Here is an 8,061-nt window from a genome sequence, read left to right on the forward strand (position 1 = left end):
CCATCTGTCTCTAAATATGAGGGTGGCAAGGACACATTGACACAATCACACAGTGTTAGCTGAGCTTTGAAGCTTGCACACTTATCTACCTTTTTATTAAGGGTTGATTGTAGTTTACCCTCCTCTGGTATTGACTGAGTTTGACCTCATGCCGTTTTTCTGTGCATTCCAAACTTTTATCTGCCCTATTGCAACCCATTCAAAAAAGGCTAAATACACAGTTTGAACGCGCATCTAAAGTAGAACGGTTCCGCTTGTTTTATTTGTCGTCTTGACATGAGTGGCTTTATTCTGGACCGGAGGAAACAGCCGATGCCAGCTGTGCTAGCTTTTGCACAACAGTTGTTTATTATCCTTTAGCCACGAAACTTGTGTAAGGCGCAGCTTGTTTACAGATGCCACAACAGTGTTCCGACAACTTCTGCTGCTGCAGAAACGTTACACTTTTACCCAATCAACATCTGATAGTCTGTGGACGTCACGTTTAGTCCCTGCTTTGCTCGACTTGGCCCAAGGGAGAAGAGGGTACTAAAAGTGTACCTGGTCTGAGGCGGTAGCACCAAATGGAAATGTGCTAAAGCAGGGCTGAATAGAGTTGAGCAAAGTAGGTGCTAATGGAAAAGGGGCACTAGTAATGCTTATAAATAGGTTTAGCATCATACAAATGCTATAGGTTGGGCGTTTACTGGGTATTCTCCTAAAGAAAAAGGATTTGTCAGATTTGTCAGATTTGTCAGATTTGTCAGACTTGTCAGTAGTTTTTGACTTATCTTGTGTCTGTGCGATAGACCTTACAGGCTCATCAAGGTTTCCATGTGGTGTGAGGCAAGCCTTTGAGGTCTTTTCAGATCACACAGCACATGCTGCTGCGGAGTTGAGAGAATGTGGGCATGGAAACCTTCAGGGGACTTCATTGTGTGTTGTACTTTCTGTGCCCCGTTTTTCCGCTCCTTCTCATTGATGATGGATGGGCATAGGCATATCTTTTGGATGCTTAGCGACAACGCTGAATGAGGACGTGTAAATTGCTGTAGATTGACTATTATGTGAAAAGCAAACGTAATCAGGAACTCTTCAACTGTCCTTTTGTTCAAAATATACAAGATGTACCTGTAGCCACCTCACTTGTGTATATTCTGAAATATTTGGTGGAGCACATGCATTGGCTCAACAGAACTGTTACATCATACTTTATATGCTGTGTCGCTGCACACCTATCTATTTGTTTTAAATACTTCTCAAAGCAAGGATAAGATTTGACCTCATGCATTAGGCTCGAAGGCGAGCGCCTGATGGTCAGGCCTTTGCGCCACTGTTGTTTGCAGAGGATGTTGTCTTGATGTCTTAATCAACCACGCTCACTACGACGATGACAGAGTGTTACCAAGTGCAAAAAAGCTATAGCTAAAATCAAGTCAAGGAAAGGGGCGGAACTGTATCTTAAATGCCATCTTACACCCTCTTGAGACATTGGTATGAAGTTGAAAGGGCAGTCTGCGGAATGCCAACATTGCAGTTGGTCTTTTAACAAATACAAATTCTATTTAGGAAAGGGAGCATCCAGATTTGAACCGGGGACTTCTTAATCTGCAGTCAAATACTCTACCACTGAGTTATACTCCCCTATCTATCTCCAAATATGAGGGTGGCAAGGACACATTGACACAATCACACAGTGTTAGCTGAGCTTTGAAGCTTGCACACTTATCTACCTTTTTATTAAGGGTTGATTGTAGTTTACCCTCCTCTGGTATTGACTGAGTTTGACCTCATGCCGTTTTTCTGTGCATTCCAAACTTTTATCTGCCCTATTGCAACCCATTCAAAAAAGGCTAAATACACAGTTTGAACGCGCATCTAAAGTAGAACGGTTCCGCTTGTTTTATTTGTCGTCTTGACATGAGTGGCTTTATTCTGGACCGGAGGAAACAGCCGATGCCAGCTGCGCTAGCTTTTGCACAACAGTTGTTTATTATCCTTAAGCCACGAAACTTGTGTAAGGCGCAGCTTGTTTACAGATGCCACAACAGTGTTCCGACAACTTCTGCTGCTGCAGAAACGTTACACTTTTACCCAATCAACATCTGATAGTCTGTGGACGTCACGTTTAGTCCCTGCTTTGCTCGACTTGGCCCAAGGGAGAAGAGGGTACTAAAAGTGTACCTGGTCTGAGGCGGTAGCACCAAATGGAAATGTGCTAAAGCAGGGCTGAATAGAGTTGAGCAAAGTAGGTGCTAATGGAAAAGGGGCACTAGTAATGCTTATAAATAGGTTTAGCATCATACAAATGCTATAGGTTGGGCGTTTACTGGGTATTCTCCTAAAGAAAAAGGATTTGTCAGATTTGTCAGATTTGTCAGACTTGTCAGATTTGTCAGTAGTTTTTGACTTATCTTGTGTCTGTGCGATAGACCTTACAGGCTCATCAAGGTTTCCATGTGGTGTGAGGCAAGCCTTTGAGGTCTTTTCAGATCACACAGCACATGCTGCTGCGGAGTTGAGAGAATGTGGGCATGGAAACCTTCAGGGGACTTCATTGTGTGTTGTACTTTCTGTGCCCCGTTTTTCCGCTCCTTCTCATTGATGATGGATGGGCATAGGCATATCTTTTGGATGCTTAGCGACAACGCTGAATGAGGACGTGTAAATTGCTGTAGATTGACTATTATGTGAAAAGCAAACGTAATCAGGAACTCTTCAACTGTCCTTTTGTTCAAAATATACAAGATGTACCTGTAGCCACCTCACCTCTGCCCTTGTGTATATTCTGAAATATTTGGTGTAGCACATGCATTGGCTCAACAGAACTGTTACATCATACTTTATATGCTGTGTCTCTGCACACCTATCTATTTGTTTTAAATACTTCTCAAGGCAAGGATAAGATTTGACCTCATGCATTAGGCTCGAAGGCGAGCGCCTGATGGTCAGGCCTTTGCGCCACTGTTGTTTGCAGAGGATGTTGTCTTGATGTCTTAATCAACCACGCTCACTACGACGATGACAGAGTGTTACCAAGTGCAAAAAAGCTATAGCTAAAATCAAGTCAAGGAAAGGGGCGGAACTGTATCTTAAATGCCATCTTACACCCTCTTGAGACATTGGTATGAAGTTGAAAGGGCAGTCTGCGAATGCCAACATTGCAGTTGGTCTTTTAACAAATACAAATTCTATTTAAGTAAATGGAGCATCCGGATTAGAACCGGGGACTTCTTGATCTGCAGTCAAATGCTCTACCACGGAGCAATTCTCCCCTATCTGTCCCCAAATATGAGGGTGGCAAGGACACATTGACACAATCACACAGTGTTAGCTGAGCTTTGAAGCTTGCACACTTATCTACCTTTTTATTAAGGGTTGATTGTAGTTTACCCTCCTCTGGTATTGACTGAGTTTGACCTCATGCCGTTTTTCTGTGCATTCCAAACTTTTATCTGCCCTATTGCAACCCATTCAAAAAAGGCTAAATACACAGTTTGAACGCGCATCTAAAGTAGAACGGTTCCGCTTGTTTTATTTGTCGTCTTGACATGAGTGGCTTTATTCTGGACCGGAGGAAACAGCCGATGCCAGCTGCGCTAGCTTTTGCACAACAGTTGTTTATTATCCTTCAGCCACGAAACTTGTGAAAGGCACAGCTTGTTTACAGATGCCACAACAGTGTTCCGACAACTTCTGCTGCTGCAGAAACGTTACACTTTTACCCAATCAACATCTGATAGTCTGTGGACGTCACGTTTAGTCCCTGCTTTGCTCGACTTGGCCCAAGGGAGAAGAGGGTACTAAAAGTGTACCTGGTCTGAGGCGGTAGCACCAAATGGAAATGTGCTAAAGCAGGGCTGAATAGAGTTGAGCAAAGTAGGTGCTAATGGAAAAGGGGCACTAGTAATGCTTATAAATAGGTTTAGCATCATACAAATGCTATAGGTTGGGCGTTTACTGGGTATTCTCCTAAAGAAAAAGGATTTGTCAGATTTGTCAGATTTGTCAGACTTGTCAGATTTGTCAGTAGTTTTTGACTTATCTTGTGTCTGTGCGATAGACCTTACAGGCTCATCAAGGTTTCCATGTGGTGTGAGGCAAGCCTTTGAGGTCTTTTCAAATCACACAGCACATGCTGCTGCGGAGTTGAGAGAATGTGGGCATGGAAACCTTCAGGGGACTTCATTGTGTGTTGTACTTTCTGTGCCCCGTTTTTCCGCTCCTTCTCATTGATGATGGATGGGCATAGGCATATCTTTTGGATGCTTAGCGACAACGCTGAATGAGGACGTGTAAATTGCTGTAGATTGACTATTATGTGAAAAGCAAACGTAATCAGGAACTCTTCAACTGTCCTTTTGTTCAAAATATACAAGATGTACCTGTAGCCACCTCACTTGTGTATATTCTGAAATATTTGGTGGAGCACATGCATTGGCTCAACAGAACTGTTACATCATACTTTATATGCTGTGTCGCTGCACACCTATCTATTTGTTTTAAATACTTCTCAAAGCAAGGATAAGATTTGACCTCATGCATTAGGCTCGAAGGCGAGCGCCTGATGGTCAGGCCTTTGCGCCACTGTTGTTTGCAGAGGATGTTGTCTTGATGTCTTAATCAACCACGCTCACTACGACGATGACAGAGTGTTACCAAGTGCAAAAAAGCTATAGCTAAAATTAAGTCAAGGAAAGGGGCGGAACTGTATCTTAAATGCCATCTTACACCCTCTTGAGACATTGGTATGAAGTTGAAAGGGCAGTCTGCGGAATGCCAACATTGCAGTTGGTCTTTTAACAAATACAAATTCTATTTAAGTAAAGGGAGCATCTGGATTTGAACTGGGGACCTCTTGATCTGCAGTCAAATGCTCTACCACTGAGCTATACTCCCCTATCTGTCTCCAAATATGAGGGTGGCAAGGACGCATTGACACAATCACACAGTGTTAGCTGAGCTTTGAAGCTTGAACACTTATCTACCTTTTTATTAAGGGTTGATTGTAGTTTACCCTCCTCTGGTATTGACTGAGTTTGACCTCATGCCGTTTTTCTGTGCATTCCAAACTTTTATCTGCCCTATTGCAACCCATTCAAAAAAGGCTAAATACACAGTTTGAACGCGCATCTAAGTAGAACGGTTCCGCTTGTTTTATTTGTCGTCTTGACATGAGTGGCTTTATTCTGGACCGGAGGAAACAGCCGATGCCAGCTGCGCTAGCTTTTGCACAACAGTTGTTTATTATCCTTCAGCCACGAAACTTGTGTAAGGCGCAGCTTGTTTACAGATGCCACAACAGTGTTCCGACAACTTCTGCTGCTGCAGAAACGTTACACTTTTACCCAATCAACATCTGATAATATGTGGACGTCACGTTGAGTCCCTGCTTTGCTCGACTTGGCCCAAGGGAGAAGAGGGTACTAAAAGTGTACCTGGTCTGAGGCGGTAGCACCAAATGGAAATGTGCTAAAGCAGGGCTGAATAGAGTTGAGCAAAGTAGGTGCTAATGGAAAAGGGGCACTAGTAATGCTTATAAATAGGTTTAGCATCATACAAATGCTATAGGTTGGGCGTTTACTGGGTATTCTCCTAAAGAAAAAGGATTTGTCAGATTTGTCAGATTTGTCAGACTTGTCAGATTTGTCAGTAGTTTTTGACTTATCTTGTGTCTGTGCGATAGACCTTACAGGCTCATCAAGGTTTCCATGTGGTGTGAGGCAAGCCTTTGAGGTCTTTTCAAATCACACAGCACATGCTGCTGCGGAGTTGAGAGAATGTGGGCATGGAAACCTTCAGGGGACTTCATTGTGTGTTGTACTTTCTGTGCCCCGTTTTTCCGCTCCTTCTCATTGATGATGGATGGGCATAGGCATATCTTTTGGATGCTTAGCGACAACGCTGAATGAGGACGTGTAAATTGCTGTAGATTGACTATTATGTGAAAAGCAAACGTAATCAGGAACTCTTCAACTGTCCTTTTGTTCAAAATATACAAGATGTACCTGTAGCCACCTCACCTCTGCCCTTGTGTATATTCTGAAATATTTGGTGGAGCACATGCATTGGCTCAACAGAACTGTTACATCATACTTTATATGCTGTGTCTCTGCACACCTATCTATTTGTTTTAAATACTTCTCAAGGCAAGGATAAGATTTGACCTCATGCATTAGGCTCGAAGGCGAGCGCCTGATGGTCAGGCCTTTGCGCCACTGTTGTTTGCAGAGGATGTTGTCTTGATGTCTTAATCAACCACGCTCACTACGACGATGACAGAGTGTTACCAAGTGCAAAAAAGCTATAGCTAAAATCAAGTCAAGGAAAGGGGCGGAACTGTATCTTAAATGCCATCTTACACCCTCTTGAGACATTGGTATGAAGTTGAAAGGGCAGTCTGCGGAATGCCAACATTGCAGTTGGTCTTTTAACAAATACAAATGCTATTTAAGTAAATGGAGCATCCGGATTAGAACCGGAGACTTCTTGATCTGCAGTCAAATGCTCTACCACGGAGCAATTCTCCCCTATCTGTCTGCAAATATGAGGGTGGCAAGGACACATTGACACAATCACACAGTGTTAGCTGAGCTTTGAAGCTTGCACACTTATCTACCTTTTTATTAAGGGTTGATTGTAGTTTACCCTCCTCTGGTATTGACTGAGTTTGACCTCATGCCGTTTTTCTGTGCATTCCAAACTTTTATCTGCCCTATTGCAACCCATTCAAAAAAGGCTAAATACACAGTTTGAACGCGCATCTAAAGTAGAACGGTTCCGCTTGTTTTATTTGTCGTCTTGACATGAGTGGCTTTATTCTGGACCGGAGGAAACAGCCGATGCCAGCTGCGCTAGCTTTTGCACAACAGTTGTTTATTATCCTTCAGCCACGAAACTTGTGTAAGGCACAGCTTGTTTACAGATGCCACAACAGTGTTCCGACAACTTCTGCTGCTGCAGAAACGTTACACTTTTACCCAATAAACATCTGATAGTCTGTTGACGTCACGTTTAGTCCCTGCTTTGCTCGACTTGGCCCAAGGGAGAAGAGGGTACTAAAAGTGTACCTGGTCTGAGGCGGTAGCACCAAATGGAAATGTGCTAAAGCAGGGCTGAATAGAGTTGAGCAAAGTAGGTGCTAATGGAAAAGGGGCACTAGTAATGCTTATAAATAGGTTTAGCATCATACAAATGCTATAGGTTGGGCGTTTACTGGGTATTCTCCTAAAGAAAAAGGATTTGTCAGATTTGTCAGATTTGTCAGACTTGTCAGATTTGTCAGTAGTTTTTGACTTATCTTGTGTCTGTGCGATAGACCTTACAGGCTCATCAAGGTTTCCATGTGGTGTGAGGCAAGCCTTTGAGGTCTTTTCAAATCACACAGCACATGCTGCTGCGGAGTTGAGAGAATGTGGGCATGGAAACCTTCAGGGGACTTCATTGTGTGTTGTACTTTCTGTGCCCCGTTTTTCCGCTCCTTCTCATTGATGATGGATGGGCATAGGCATATCTTTTGGATGCTTAGCGACAACGCTGAATGAGGACGTGTAAATTGCTGTAGATTGACTATTATGTGAAAAGCAAACGTAATCAGGAACTCTTCAACTGTCCTTTTGTTCAAAATATACAAGATGTACCTGTAGCCACCTCACTTGTGTATATTCTGAAATATTTGGTGGAGCACATGCATTGGCTCAACAGAACTGTTACATCATACTTTATATGCTGTGTCGCTGCACACCTATCTATTTGTTTTAAATACTTCTCAAAGCAAGGATAAGATTTGACCTCATGCATTAGGCTCGAAGGCGAGCGCCTGATGGTCAGGCCTTTGCGCCACTGTTGTTTGCAGAGGATGTTGTCTTGATGTCTTAATCAACCACGCTCACTACGACGATGACAGAGTGTTACCAAGTGCAAAAAAGCTATAGCTAAAATCAACTCAAGGAAAGGGGCGGAACTGTATCTTTAATGCCATCTTACACCCTTTTGAGACATTGGTATGAAGTTGAAAGGGCAGTCTGCGGAATGCCAACATTGCAGATGGTCTCTTAACAAATACAAATTCTATTTAAGTAA

At 43.0% G+C, this 8,061-nt stretch overlaps 1 non-coding gene across 1 annotated transcript; it reads right to left on the minus strand.

The window, feature by feature from the left end:
* Positions 1 to 4,806: 4,806 nt before the first annotated feature.
* trnac-gca (transfer RNA cysteine (anticodon GCA)) lies at positions 4,807 to 4,878 on the minus strand. The gene has a single exon. It is a non-coding gene; the product is annotated as a tRNA-Cys (tRNA).
* Between the last annotated feature and the right edge of the window lie 3,183 nt (positions 4,879 to 8,061).

This window comes from Eucyclogobius newberryi, unplaced genomic scaffold, assembly GCF_026437365.1.
Source record: "Eucyclogobius newberryi isolate DKJ021-1_F unplaced genomic scaffold, fEucNew1.0.hap1 SCAF_6, whole genome shotgun sequence".
Taxonomy (NCBI): domain Eukaryota; kingdom Metazoa; phylum Chordata; class Actinopteri; order Gobiiformes; family Gobiidae; genus Eucyclogobius; species Eucyclogobius newberryi.